Here is a 16,330-nt window from a genome sequence, read left to right on the forward strand (position 1 = left end):
AGAAGTATCATAGAATAGTAGGATTTTTAGATCATGAGGATCCTCGCCTACGTGAAGATCTCAGCCTGCATGCACATTTTTTTTCAGAGAAGAAAAGAGAACCCCAGAGAAGGGCCATAATATGTCCATGGCCATACCCATGAAGGGCTGTACCCACAGTCACACAGCAAGACAGTGGCTGGGCCGAGACCAGGGTCCAGGTTTCCTGCCTCTCAGCCGCAACATGCTGTCAGTTTCTTTTCTCTGCTTTTTCATTCTGATGTGGAATGTTGATACCAAAGCCAGCCTGGCCTGCAGTTAATCTATTTATCCTTTAAGCTCTCTGAGTTATTCCCCCAAACCATTCCTTAGTAATCAAGTAGAGAAGTAAAGGGTCATTTCTAAGTCTTTAACCAGCCTGCAATGGCATAATTCAGTATTAAATACCTGTTCCTCAAGGAAGGTTATATAAACAGTGACTTTTTAAAAGGGGAATTTGAGGGAGAATGGATACAAGTATATGAATGGCTGAGTCTTCACTGTTCACCTGAAACTATCACAATATCATTAATTGACTATACCAAAATGACAAAATAAAATGACAAAAATGAAAATCCTGTCCTCAAAGAGCTTCCTGTATGGTGAGGGAGGCGATGTGAGTATAGACACAAATTAGAGCATCAAGATGGCTAAGTTAATGGTGCTCTGAGGGGAATCCAGAAGAAGGGATATGTGCAGGAGAAGGGGTGGGATGGGAAGCAATCAGGGAAAGCTTCCTGGAGGAGGTGTCACTTGAGCTAAATTCTTAAAGGATGATGAGGGTGAAAGGAGGAGGAGCCCAGACAGATAATTGAAAAGGATAAACAACACAGCACAGCTCATTCAGGGGTCTGCTGGGTCCAGGAGTCTGTGCAAAAAGGACAGGCCATAAGAGAGTGACAGGCAGGGGCCAGTCCTCCAGGCCTTGGTAAGCCCGGGTGAGTAGTATGGACATCCATCATCTGAAAGCTTGAAGGAGCAGAGATTATGGTTATTATCGTGGCTAGTCTGTAGGCTGTGGGAAGATGGGCTACTAAGGGGTTTGAAATTTACTCCTCTCTGGCAAAAACCAGTCAAGTGGTTTAGAGGAGAAAATGAACCCACTTCAAGAGAGCTTGAAGTTGTGATTATTGATAAGTGGCATTCTTGGATGTCAATAAAACAGCACAAGACCCTGCTTAGTTCTCCTCAGCTCCCAGAGTAGAAGCATACACTTCTTTCTTTTTTTTTTTTTTTTACATTTTTTTTCTCTTCCAGCCCCCATGTGAGGGATATTTCTGGTGGGAAAAAAAAAAAAACTCTCATCTGATCATTTCATTTTGCTGATTCTCCTAATCACAGAATAAGCAGGCTTAAGGACAAACAAATAGATTTCACTGACTCAGTAGAAGACTTTGGGCACAGAAGCCATATTTTCCTCCTTAGGCAGGAGTCCCCATCACCCTGTGCCACCCCCTCCAACCACACCACAGCATTTTCATCTTTCCACTGACTTTTCTCTTCCACATACTCTGTCTATGCCTCACAAAGCCTGGAGTCAAGGAGGGTGCAAGGGAGCTCAGGAAGTGCTGAATAATCGAAAGGATGGCTGAGTCCACATGGCAAACTTAAGTCTGTATTTTGTGAATTTAGTTATGCAGAAGTTCTCACAGTGAAATCAACCTAGGATAACAATTAGTTGTACATTTAACAAATCATTCATTCCTCAGATATGTGAATGTTCATTATTGGGTAGGCATTGTTCTAGGCTTTTGGGGAGCATCAGTAAATAAAACAGACAAAATCTTTGGTTATGATGTTTACGTCCTAGAGAGAGAGGTCAATGAAGTCTACAATGACAGGTAGGATAATGACTCTGAAGAAGAAAAATTGAGCAACATTAAATAAGTAGTTGGTGGTGATCAGGGAAGGCTTCCTGAGGTGGTGATATCTGAGAGGAGAAGTAAATGGTGAAAATCTGTTCAAACAGAATAGTCCAGGGTGGAGGGTACAGTAAGAGCAGGGTCTGCAAAGGCTCAATCTGCCCTGAGAAGAGCAAAAAGTTCCCTATGGTCAGAGAAAGGGGAATGGGGAAAAAATGAGGTCAGAGACATCCTGGGGTCATAGGCACGGCCTCCAAATCACTACTGAAACACTACATATTTCAGTCTGGTTACTAGATTTTTCAAGGAGATCAGTTCATCATGCATATATATATATATAATAACTAATATATTAGTTTCAAGTGTATGACACAGTGTTCAACATTTATATATATGTGTGTGTATATTTATATATGTGCATATTATATATGTGTGTATATATTATACATTTGTGTATACATTATATTTATGTGTGTATATATATACACATATATAAATGTTGAATCACTATGCTGTACACCTGAAACTAATATATGTCAATTATACTTTAATAAAAAATGTTAAAAATTTTTAAACTCTATATGTTTAAAGCCTTTAAATAGCTTTTTAAAAATCTTAAGTTTTTAAGCCTTGATGTCCTCATCTGTAAAATGAGAATAATTGTACCTCATAGGATTGTTGAGAGGATCAGATGAGATATTCCTGGCATAAGATGAGCTTCAGTAAATGTTACAGAATAGGTGAGCAGTTATTAATATTATTGTCATTACTTTTGCTGTCTCTCTGTTTTAGACTGGAGTAGAGAGGTTTATATGAAGCTCAGGACTTTCCTCCTCTTTCGCTTCTGCTTTGCTTGTAACAGCACTGTCTCCTTTGTGTGTCTGTTTTCCTTTCTGCTATAGGGAGGGAAGGAGAGTGGCCAGGGGTACTCACAATCAATCCTGTTTTAAAAGGTGACTTACTGATGAAACACATCCAGGGGTAAAGGAATGCTGTACTTCCAGCTGCAGTAAGAGCTGGGTAGTTCCAATCTCAAAACACAAACAGGGAACTGGAACCAGACCTCCAGCTGAGTGCCGGTGTTAGCATATTACAGTGGAAAAGCCTTCTTTTGCTTGTCATTGGTTCAAGCCTGAGTCTCATGAGTTTCTGGTCAGTGGGTTCCTGGGCTAGTCTGCCCTACTTTCCTGAGCCTAAGCTCCCTTCTCTGTAAAATGGAAAAATAAATACTTACCTCTGAGAAAGAGACAGAGAGAAAATATATATGTAATATTTAAGTTGCATAAACATGTGATTATTACAGGAACTGGAGAATAAATAACAATGACTATGTCAGGTAAAATATGTTAGAAAAATTGCATGCTTACACAGACCGGCATCTCACAAGTGAGTTAGTAGCATAGGTGCATTTCGTTACATGATGATGAGATTGCCTTAGAAAGCAGATGGGTAGAATACAAGGGATTTTATATTAAGCATTTAATGAGGGCTAGTGAAATGAAAGAATGGTATTTGATCGTGAGGAAGAAAATGAATCCTCTTTTATAGAGAATGTTGGCTTAGGAAATTGCCTGTTATCCAGGAGCAATGGGACAGGACAATTGGGTCTATATCTGTCTCTCCTAGGTGATCTGCTCTAGAAGCCTCTGTCTGGGTTGAATGTTCCTTCTCTAAAAATAAGACAAATACCATGAAGGTGCTGCTCTCTGGGTAGGCAAGTGATCCAGTGGCTTGAAGTCACTTGTTATTTTACTTTCTCTTAGTTTGGAACGCTATATAAAACCTCATATTTTAAATATAATCACTCTCCCTTAAAAAGTGCTAAAAATCTCCCAGCAAAATAAAATTATTTTCTCCTAAAGGCTCCAATCCTCCTCCCACTTTTCGTATTGGGGTGTTGGTACATATTCCACTAAAGTATTTAAATGTTTTTAATTAGACGATGATAAGGCACTGTTTTCCAAGTCTGCCCTGCATGGGGCAGAATCATCACTCTCATTATGCTCCATTTCAAACAGGGGGCCTGGAAAAGGAATTCATTAGCGAAGCTGCTGCATACGGTGGGCCAGCCTCCCTTGGTGATGCCGCTGCCTGGAAAAGTTTCAGCTCAACACCACTAATTGAAGTTTGTCACGACATGTGAGCATGTATATGTATACACACATACACATAGATGTTTAAAGAATATTTCTTGGTTTGAAGTCTCCAGCACATAGATGTGATGGGAGTGATTTAAAGCATCCTGCTAAAAGGTTTGCCCAACTCACACCCTTTCTCTCGTCCATCTGTCACTATGCGCACAGCTCTTCTATCAGGATCAGGCCTGGGGAGAAGGAATTGTCCAGTCACTTGATCAGATGTTTAGAAGTCTTTTCTGTAGTCGCATTAACCACAGATTAAAGTTCTGAGCTTCTAAGGCTCTATCCTACTTCTCCAGTCCCAGCTTGGGCCACTGGCGCCCAGCTCTACCCCCACTGCCTCGCCACGCTTCTTGCCCTATAGGACTGCTCAGCATTCCTGATTATGGCATATGCGTGTATTCCCATTCCTCTGTGCCCTCACCCCCACTGTTCCTTCTACTTGGCATTCCCTCCCCTTTGTTCTCTGGCCAGCAGAGCCCAATTCACTCCTCAAAGCCCAGTAAAATGTCTTCCATTCACTCTTCCGCCTCTTTGCTTCAGTGACCTTGGCATCTAGTCCTTCCCACCAGACAGCGCCATTATACACTGTGAGGTCTTTGTGGAATGGCTGGACATTAGAGTGCAAAGAGCATGAGCTTTGGAATCAGATTCACTGGTTCCAATTCTACTCACTCACCTCCTGACCCTGGACCTTACACAAAACGTGTAACTTCCAAGACCCAGCTTCCTCAAATATACCATGGGAACAACTGTGTGGAAACATGATTAAACCTGCGTGGCACGTTTGAAGTGAGAACTGAATATCATAACATATGTAAGGTGATTAGTAGGTAGAAGGTATCAGATGTCATAGCTATGACTGTATCCCCAGATCTGTAATGAGGACTCAAGAGCCATGCTCTGAGCCTTATGACTCTCTAGGTATGACAGTTTAGAGGCATTTAACACTTTAACAGAGTAGCATTTTAAGAAGGAAAACTTACTACAAGTCAATTAATCATTGAAAATGAAAGATTACCATCCTGTTATTGCCCACGTATCAATTCTCATGATATGTCTATTAGGTCATACTGACAAGCTCCAAAAAGGAAGGATCTCAGATTGGAGGAGCTTGACCTGACTCAGTGAATGCCAATAACATTGGCTGGGCCAATAGCTGTGAATTAAATATGATCCCCAGACAGGAAACTAGAGCTGAGTGGGAGGAGTTTGAGGGTAGGTAGACAGAGAGTCGGATTTCAACTCAGGGCAGGACAGGAAACTTGCTCTGCCAGGAAGCAGAAGGGCATTTGCCACTTGGAAACAGGAAGCTGAGATGAAAAAATGGAGCAAAAGAGAAAGGAGGAAAGAAAGAGAAATTTTCACAAATCTGTCAAGGCCTAAGTGACAGCATCTGGGCTTCTTCAATGGGTCAGCAGGTAAAGAATCCACCTGGAATGCAGGAGATACAGAAGACCCAGGTTCGATCCCTGGGTCGGGAGGATCCCTCAGAGGAGGAAATGGCAACCCGCTCCAGTATTCTTGCCTCAAAAATCCCATGGATAGAGGAGCCTGGCAGGCTACAGTTCACAGGGTGACAAAGAGTTGGACATGGGTGAACAACTATGTACACATGACCTAAATGATAACATCTAAGTGATATTAAGGCCTAGTCAAGCTCTTCAATGTTTGGTTTATTCATTCCTTTCTACTTTCATGTATTTGTTCACGTATTTATCTAACACCCACTGTATTGCAGATGAATTCCAGGTAAATGGGAGTTAAGTATGGTTCCTATCTTCTTAGAGCTCACATTCTACTGGGGAAGGCAGACTTATGAATCTTCTTACTCTGCTTCTGTCAACCATTTCCTCTATTGTTCTCCAATTGTTTAAAGTTCCTTTTGTAAATGTCAGCCTGGCATTACTATGCTAAGGTGATCAAGGGAGAGAGCTAGGTTCTTTCCACACTTAAACCAGAGTCTAAAGCAGAGAACACACAGATGAAAACAGAGGATTCCAAATCTCTCCCCAAGCAGAGGTGCCTATTTTAGAGCAATTGTCTCTAACCTTAGAAGATTAAGGTCTTCTCTGAACAAGAACTCTGCTTTAATAATTTTAGAGAGAGTATTTTGAAAGACAGGGAGAAAATGAGACATTGAAGAACGATATTTTGCTGAGAGGAATCCAAGTGACAGAGAAGGCTCTGCATTCACCCAGCATCTGCTGTGTGCTGTGATGGAGGCATTTGTCCACCTATAAAAACTCATCTTCTGATTAATGAAGGAAGTCCTTTGGAGGCACTTTTCATATCTTCTTTAACAGAACCATTTAGCAAACAGCCATCAGGGGGAAATAGTGAGTGTCCTCTTGACACCAACTTAGAAGAGCAAATAGGAAGGCCAGGCATATCTGCTCTAGAGATTAAGTCTGATTCTAGAGTACACTCAACCAGAAACAATGGAAAATAATATTCAGTTCAGTTCATTTCAGTTCAGTCGCTCCTACTATTTGCGACCCCATGAACCGCAGCACGCCAGGCCTCCCTGTCCATCACCAACTCCCAGAGTCCATCCAAACCCATGTCCATTGAGTCGGTAATGCCATCCTACCATCTTATCCTCTGTCGTCCCCTTCTCCTGCCCTCAATCTTTCCCAGCATTAGGGTCTTTTCAAATGAGTCAGCTCTTCACATCAGGTGACCAAAGTATTGGAGTTTCAGCTTCAACATGAGTCTTTCCAATGAACACCCAGGACTGATCTCCTTTAGAATGGACTGGTTGGATCTCCTTGCAGTCCAATGGACTCTCAAGAGTTGTCTCCAACATCACACTTCAAAAGCATCAATTGTTCGGCACTCAGCTTTCTTTATAGTCTAACTCTCACATCCATACATGACTACTGGAAAAACCATAGGTTTGACTAGACAGACCTTCGTTGACAAAGTAATGTCTCTGCTTTTTAATATGCTGTCTAGGCTGGTCACAACTTTCCTTCCAAGGAGTAAGCGTCTTTTAATTTCATGGCTGCAATCACTATCTGCAGTGATCTTGGAACCCCCCAAAATAGTCAGCCACTGTTTCCCCATCTATTTGCCATGAAGTGATGGGACCGGATGCCATGATCTTATTTTTCTGAATGTTGAGCTTTAAGCCAACTTTTTCACTCTCCTCTTTCACTTTCATCAGGAGGCTTTTGAGTTCCTCTTCACTTTCTGCCATAAGGGTGGTATCATCTTCATATCTGAAGTTATTGATATTTCTCCCGGCAATCTTGATTACAGCTTGTGCTTCTTCCAGCCCAGCATTTCTCATGATCTACTCTGCATATAAGTTAAATAAGCAGGGTGACAATATACAGCCTTGATGTACTCCTTTTCCTATTTGGAACCAGTCTGTTGTTCCATGTCCAGTTCTGACTGTTGCTTCCTGACCTGCATGCAGGTTTCTCAAGAGGCAGGTCAGATGGTCTGGTATTCCCATCTCATTCAGAATTTTACACAGTTTATTGTGATCCACACAGTCAAAGACTTTGTCATAGTCAATAAAGCAGAAATAAATATTTTTCTGGAACTCTCCTGCTTTTTCAACGATCCAGTGGATGTTGGCAATTTGATCTCTGGTTCCTCTGCCTTTTCTAAAACCAGCTTGGACATCTGGAAGTTCTCGTTTCACGTATTGCTGAAGCCTGGCTTGGAGAATTTTGAGCATGACTTTACTAGCGTGTGAGATGAGTGCAATTGTGCGGTAGTTTGAGCATTCTTTGGCATTGCCTTTCTTTGGGATTGGAATGAAGACTGACCTTTTCCAGTCCTGTGGCCACTGCTGAGTTTTCCAAATTTGCTGGCATATTGAGCACTTTCACAGTATCATCTTCTAGGATTTGAAATAGCTCAACTGGAATTCCATCACCTCCACTAGCTTTGTTCATAGTGATGCTTCCTAAGATCTACTTGACATCATATTCCAGGATGTCTGAATCTAGGTGAGTGTGAGTGATCACGCCATCGTGATTATCTGGGTCTTGAAGGTATTTTTTGTATAGTTCTTTTGTGTATTCTTGCCACCTCTTCTTAATATCTTTTGCTTCTGTTAGGTCCATACCATTTCTTTCCTTTATTGAGCCCATGAAATATTCCCTTGGTATCTCTAATTTTCTTGAAGAGATCTCTAGTCTCTCCCATTCTATTGTTTTCCTCTATTTCTCTGCATTGATCACTGAGGAAGGCTTTCTTATCTCTCCTTGCTATTCTTTGGAACTCTGCATTCAAATGGGTATATCTTTCCTTTTCTCCTTTGCCTTTCCCTTCTCTTCTTTTCACAGTCATTTGTAAGGCCTCCTCAGACAGCCATTTTGCTTTTTTGCATTTCTTTTTCTTGGGGATGGTCTTGGTCCCCAGCTCCTGTACAATATCATGAACCTCTGTCCATAGTTCATCAGGCACTCTGTCTATCAGATCTAGTCCCTTAAGCCTATTTCTCACTTTCACTGTATAATCATAAGGGATTTGATTTAGGTCATACCTGAATGGTCTAGTGGTTTTTCCCACTTTCTTCAATTTAAGTCTGAATTTGGAAAATAATATTAACTCTCTCAAAAGTGAGACAATAGATGCTCACCTATTTTTTCATGCACTCACTTCGTTCATTCAATGAATGTTTCTTGAGTAGCATCCATGCAGCATGCACAGTGTCAGGTACTGGGATACAACATCGAATAAGACATGATCTCTGCCCTCAAGAAGCTCACTCTGGTGGAAGAGACAGTCACCAAGGTTACAGTACAATGTGACAGTGCCATGAGAGAAGTTAGCAAAAGTAGCCACAGCACAGCATGAAAGGGACTATTTATGAGATAGGAGAAGAGTCCCAGCGATGGAACCCAAAGTACAGAGGGGAGGACATTCCAGGCAGCGACATTAGAATTCCTGATAACTTAACAGTAATCACTTTATAAGCCACAACTCAGTAAACTGGGGCACGGGCCCCTTGCTCCACTACCTAACACACGTCATTACTTTTGATTTGATTGTAGCTTATGGACTTGTGAAAATTTATATCATACTTTAGGAAAAACACAGTCCCAAAGCATATAGAGAAATGATGGCTCCAATCATTTGCCTCTGTCTTATTGTGCTAAGAGGGAAGCATCTTAGCATCCTCTTCTGCAAAAGAGAGCTAAAATAGCTGCCTAGCAGGGTTATCATAAGGGTTCCATGAGATATTGTGCATGCAGCACCTAGGACTGGGACTGTTCAGTGTTTACAAGTACCTGGTATTTTTCTGCCACTATTATTGCTGCTACCACTACCACTATTATTATCGTGAACAAAGATTAAGGTTTTAAGTTAATGCCTTTGACTGCAACTGCTTCTGGAAGGAGAGATATATTAGAAGAAAAATTGCCCCTCAATAAAAAGGTTTTCAATGTTCTCTATTAGGAATCATGAGCAATTTGACCTTGTAAAAAGTAAAATGGTCTGAATTCTTTACATCCTGGCTTGGTTCCTACAGGCAGCTAAAGAGATATTAGAGACAAAGAGAAACATGGCAGGGAAGGCAGCAGCCTTAATTTCCAAGGTGAATCAGATGGATAGCCCCAGTGCCCAGCAGTAAACCTCTTAACATTTATGAAACTGAAATTACACCATTCCAATAAAAAGGAAAGTTAAAGAAGGGTGCACTCTACATAATGGCCTCTTGTTAGGCTTTCTTGATTACCTGGGCTCTGTTTTCCTGAAAACCCCCAGCCCTGTTGTGTTTCAGGGCCACCATCCACTGGGGGCAAACAGGAACTCTTTATTTAGCCAAATGAAAACATACACTTAAATAAAAAATACTAGTGGCGTTTGGTTTGGAGAAACAATTACCCAGACTCCACACCGCAGCTGCAAATTGCATCGGCAGTAAAAGCAAGTCGGGGGCACAGATTACAGCACTGCTGCCTGACATCAAAGGCAGCCAGCCTTGTTTCTTCATCTGCGGTTTGAACATTATTTCTCTTTGATCTTGGACACCGAGAAGCAGCGTGGGGAGACAGGGAGGAGAGGAGGTGCTGTGTTGATGTGTAACAACACGCGGCCCACTGATGTTGCGTGGTTGAAATGCCAAGCGGGGTCAGAAAAACATCACTGAAACAAGAGGCTGAAATTCAGAAAAGGAGTCAAGATGACAAGGTTTCATCCAATCACTCCATCAACAAGACTTTTTGGAAAGGCATGCCCATTCCTGTGCGGGTCCTCGGAGGGAAAGGGACGGGAAAGATGAGAGGGAGCAAGAGGGTCCCATGCTTTGGAGTCAGAGACCTGACTTCAAGGCCACATTTGGTCCTACTGCCTGCAGGATCTGGGACATCTTACTTAACTTTTTGCACCTTGGATCGGAGGGTAAAGAATCTGCCTGCAGTGCGGGAGACCTGGATTCGATCGCTGGGTTGGGAAGATCCCCTGGAGGAGGGCATGGCAACCCACTCCAGTATTCTTGCCTAGAGAAACCCCACCGACAGAGGAGCCTGGCGGCTACAGTTCACAAGGTTGCAAAGAGTTGGACATGACTGAGTGACCAAGCACAGCACACAGCACTTTCTATGGCCTCTCTTCCTGTTTGTTTACATCTAGGCTCCTGTCCCTTGAAGGTTAAACTCAGCCTTCAGAATCTGGGCTCTAATCCATCCTCATCTCTATCTCATCCTTAACCCAAACTATAACCTTCTTAGGGTGGGCATCTTGTCTTAACTTTAGCCCTTAGGCTCCCCAATTCCTACCTCCAAATCCTTAGGCTGGCACCTCAATTATTCCTCCCACTACTCATTTAGAGAAAGAATTCAGACAACTGCAAAGTACTTAGCTATGCCCGATAGGAGCTCCAGAGATAAAACAGACACAGCCCAGCTCAGAGTCAGGGGTAGGGTAGCGTGGGGAACATCCATCTGAGCTAGGAAGAAGGTGATTTCTCTGGCAGAGGGGGAACAGAGAAAAGATACCTGGGTGCTGATCAAGGAAGCCTTCCTGGGGGAGGTAGCACTTGAGCTATATTCTGAAGGATGAGCAGGAGTTCTCTGGGTAAGGGACTTTTCAGTTGAATGAGTTGATTCAGTGTGACACATATTTATTACCCTATGATCCCTCAAAGGCACTCCCCCTGAATATCTCCCACTCTCACACCCTCTCCACAGCCATTGTTGTCTAGATCAACAACTTCCAACCTGCTTCCCACAGGGATCCACAGATTCCTGGGGGTCCCTTTGTGGAGTTACCAAGGTAAGCACAGGAGGGCAAATTGTTCTGGGACCCTCTTTCCCTGCTTCTTCTAATAAAGCAGGTCTGTTTGTTTTATTTATTTCCTCTTTGGAATAAGCTTTCTTTCCAACAAGAGGCTTAAGGCCTGTGGGATGTGTGCCAGCTACAGCTATAGGTCTAGACCCCAGTCGAGACTGTTGGCTTGAGCTTTGTGTCACCTGCCCATGCTCTTCTAACCATGACACAGCTCTCCTGTCAGCTGAAATCCAGTGCAGCCTTCAGCGTATCACCACCCAGAGCTCCCCTTGTGTGTCCCGTGAAATAATTATTATGTTTGGTTTATGTATATATTGCATTTCATCCTTACACAGATCACCCTATGAGTTAGGCAGTATTAGACTTATTTTATTGATTGAAAATGAAAGTGTTAGTCGTGTCCTACTCTGCGATCCCATGGACTGTAATCCACCAGGCTCCTCTGTCCTTTGGATTTCCCAGGCAAGAATACTAGAGTGGGTTGCCATTTCCTTCTCCAGGGATCTTCCCAATCCAGTTATCAAATCCGGGTCTCGTGTATTGCAGGCAGATTCTTTAGCACCTGAGCCATCAGGGAAGCCCATTTTATTGATTAAAAAATGGAAACTCAGAAAACTTAAGCAACATGCCCAGTGTCACAGAGATGGTAACTTCTATACTAGGCATCCACCCATGTCGCATCAGTACAGAACAAAAGATATGAGCACCATTGTCCTTTCCACTCTCAGCTCACCGTAATCCTCCATACATATCCTATGAACCAACAAACTTTTGCTTTTTCAAAAGATGAATGTTCTTACACTGTTCTGTTAAAACCAATGCCTAGGCTGTTCATCTCTGTATTAATAACCAGTACTATCTTCTACCTAATGAGCCAAGCTCAAAAATAAAGACTCCTCTTACACTCCTCTTCCTTCCCTTCCACCCACAGCCAAAAGACCCACCGAGTCCCATGGGTTGCTAATTTTTGCCATATCTGTTAAGATGCTTTTGACTGCAAGTTGTTTCTCAAAAAGGACTGAAAAAAAAACCTAAGTGGTTCATTGTCATATGGCACAGACGATTCTGGAGTTGGGTAATTAAGAGATTCAATTGAACTTTCAAGGTAAATTCTTAGGTTCCCAGGGGGCTGGCTTACTTCTTCAGCTTACCAACTCCTAGATCCAGGATGGATGCCAGGATGCCTATGCTGGGTTCTTTCCTCAGTTACAACTGGAGACAAAAAAGATGAATTTCTCCTTTTAATCAAGAGTAAGAAACTGCTTCCCTGAAGCACCTTCCACTCCCTGACCCAAGTCTCCAGAAAAATTCCAGTTCCTTTCATTAGCCAGAATTGTATCACATGTACTTATTAGCCCAAACCCCAGTAGAGGGAGGAGACAGGCCATGGTTGAAGAATCATGAGTTACCTCATGATCTGGGGAGGGTTCCTTGTTAGGGCAATGGCTAAATGAAGAGTCAGCAGCCAAGCAAAAGCAGGTCTCCATCAGCAGGGAAGTAACAGGGAAGGGGAGAGAACTGGGGGCACAGCCAACTCTGCCCACTGAAAACCCTCTCACATATCCCATCCTCTTCCACCCCAAAGTTCCATTGCTCAGCCAATGCTGTGCCTTTGTCCCTCACCCCAAATTCTTGTAACAAGTTTCTAAGTGGGCTCTCTACTCTCAAATTGATTTTTTCTAACCCAACAACCATTTTGCAGCCAGAGTGAAGTTTGCATAACACGAATAGAATTATACCTCATTCCACTGCAATATTTCAGTGGCTCCGACCACCACTCCAGGGCATCATACAAACTCTCCCCTAAACCTTGAGCTTTTTATTATTATTTTTAATGTCATTTTAACCATGTTTACTAAACTAAGATCATGGTATCTGGCCTCATCACTTCATGGCAAATAGATGGGGGAAAAATGGAAACAGTGACAGACTTTATTTTCTTAGGCTCTAAAGTTACTGTGGATTACAGTCATGAAAGTAAGAGATGCTTGCTCCTTGAAAGAAAAGCAATGACAAACCTAGACAGTGTATTAAAAAGCAGAGATGTTACTTTGTAACAAAGGTCTATATAGTCAAAGCTATTTTTCCAGTAGTCATGTATGGATGTGAGAGCTAGACAATAAAAAACACTGAGCACTGAAGAACTGATGCCTTTGAACTGTGGTGCTAGAGAAGACTCTTGAGAGTCCCTTGGACTGCAAGAATATCAAACCAGTCAATAATAAAGGAAATCAACCCTGAATGTTCATTGGAACGACTGATGCTAAAGCTGAAGCTCCAATACTTTGGCCACATGATGTGAAGAGCTAACTCATTGGAAAAGACCCTGCTCCTGGGAAAGACTGAAGGCAGGAGAAGAAGGGGATGACAGAGGATGAGATGGTTGGATGGCATCACTGACTCAATGCACATGAATTTGAGCAAACTCCGGAAGATGGTGAAGGGCAAGGAAGCATGGTGTGCTGCAGTCCAGAAGGTCACAAAAAGTCAGACATGACTGAGCGCCTTAACAACACCAACAATAACCATATTTAAGTGTACAATTCGGTGGCATTACATTCACACTGTTGGGCAATCATCACCACTGTTTCCAAATCGTTTCCATCACCCCGTATAGAAACTGTAACTATTAAGCAATAACTCTCCATTACCCTCACTGGAAAAGACTCTGATGCTGGGAAGGGTTGGGGGTGGGAGGAGAAGGGGACAACCAAGAATGAGATGGCTGGATGGCATCACCGACTCTGTGGACATGAGTTTGAGTGAACTCCGGGAGTTGGTGATGGACAGGGAGGCCTGGCGTGCTGTGATTCATGGGGTCACGGAGAGTCGGACACGACTGAGCGATGAACTGAACTGAACTGAACTGAACCCCCTTACCCCACTCCCTGGCAAGCACTGTTCTACTCTCTCTGTTGGTTTTTGTCTTGTTTTGTTGGCATGTAGAATCTTAGCTCCCCTACCAGGGATCAAACCTGTGCTCCCCGCATTGAAAGCATGGATTCTTAACCACTGAACATCAGGAAAATCCCACCGGCTTGAGCTTTATCTGCCTCCCATTTCCTGCTGTCTCATAGTACTGGGAACACCAGATCACCCTGAAGAATCCTGCTCATCATCACTCAAGACCTCATTAAAGTTTCTGTTCCAACTTCTAGATAAATAGAGGCCCAAAGCACTGAATCTAGTTTCCTGGGCATGGGGGTATGGTGAAATTGACCCAAAGGCAGCAGAGTGTGTCATGAGGAAAGCTGAAAGACAGTAGCTAGGGACAGAAGGGGATTTGGAAACATGACAGTTTAACTAAAGGGTGCATCCAAGGGGATAAAAGAAAAGAAAACAAGGGACAAAGCCCAAGAACAGCAACATGGGACATGAAAAGAGTTCTGAGAGACTGCCTGAGACTCTGGAGGGGACTTTATGACAGTCCTGGGGACTTCTGCTGGCACGGGGAGGAAATGACAAGGTACCAGCAGGTCCTCTGCTGGTCCTTTTGCTCTTGCGTCCGTTGTTTGTCCTTTGCTAGCTCTGTTCTCTGTGGTAGAATCCTGATCCCTGCAGGCCACATTTTTCTAGGCTCCTACTTTTAACTGTCTACTAGTGAGTGGAAAAGCAAAGTGAAAAAGGGAAACTCCTTATTCCTCTTGGGCTCTGCCTTAAGCAGCTTTGCAAGCAGTTCCACGTCACTGTGGCCAGACCCCCTGCTGGAGAGGCCCACCAGGGTTCAGATGCTCCCTGGTGACTTTGGCTGCCTGGCTGCAGTGACATCATCCAGTCACTGTGTCCCTCTAAGCCTAAGGTGTCTGGGTGGAGGGGGTGGGGGTAGTGGCTTCCTACTGTGGCTAATCACAGAATGCCTCCCAGTCTCCGATGGCTTTCCAGCTCCTCCATCGCAGTGTAACCAAGTCTCTGAATTAAATATCCTCTGTTTTACATTATTTGAATGGATTTTGTTTTCCTGATTGGACACTGTCAGCAATAAGCCAACTCCTGAAGATTCCTCTGTGAAATCCCTCCTATTCTCTCTTTTGTGTTGCTTTTAGAAAACAGAGCAACATGATGAGGAGCAAATGTTTAGCACTGTGGGAGGCCAGAATTCAAACTACAGCTCAACCATTCACTAACTGAAAGCCTGGCTTAAAATCATCTAAGTCTGGGTTTTTTCAGCTGAGGTTAAAAGTAGTATCTTCTTTTTAACCATCATCAGAACTAAATAAGGTATTATATGTGTAGTCACTCAGTCATGTCAGACTCTTTGGAACCCCATGAACTGTAGCGTGCCAGGCTCCTCTGTCCACGGAAATCTCCAGACAAGAATACTGGAGTGGATTGCCATTCCCTTCTCCAGAGGCTCTTCCCAACCCAGGGATCGAACCCCAGACTCCAACATTTCAGGTAGATTCTTTACTGCCTGAGCCACCAGGGAAGTCCATAAGGGCTTTCTATTGTATAGAAAATATTTAGTCCAGCCCTTGACTCAAAGTGAACACTTACTGAACTGTGCTTTATACCTCTCTTTGTCATAATGCTTTTCCACTGTGTCTCACCATTCATATGCACTTCACTGCATACTCACCAAGTAAGTTATTTAAGTGTCTTTGACTTCCCCTAGAGCAGTGCTTGGAGAAGGCAATGGCACCCCACTCCAGTACTCTTGCCTGAAAAAACCCATGGACGGAGGAGCCTGGTAGGCTGCAGTCCATGGGGTCGCAAAGAGTCGGACACGACTGAGCGACTTCACTTTCACTTTTCACTTTCATGCATTGGAGAAGGAAATGGCAACCCACTCCAGTGCCCTTGCCTGGAGAATCCCAGGGAAGGAGGAGCCTGGTGGGCTGCCATCTATGGGGTCGCACAGAGTCGGACAGGACTGAGGCGAATTAGCAGCAGCAGAGCAGTGCTTGTTAAACTTGATTTTGCATTCAAAGAGCTTTAAAGGGCAGATTCTGATTCAGAAGGTCTGGGGTGGGACGGGAGATTCTGCATTCCTATTGTTACAGGGAAGAACAAATCTGACTCCACAGTAGATATGTTTCTTTTACTTTAACCTTTGTATGC

This window comes from Moschus berezovskii, chromosome 4, assembly GCF_049115385.1.
Source record: "Moschus berezovskii isolate FMDL1 chromosome 4, NW_MosBer_1.0, whole genome shotgun sequence".
Taxonomy (NCBI): domain Eukaryota; kingdom Metazoa; phylum Chordata; class Mammalia; order Artiodactyla; family Moschidae; genus Moschus; species Moschus berezovskii.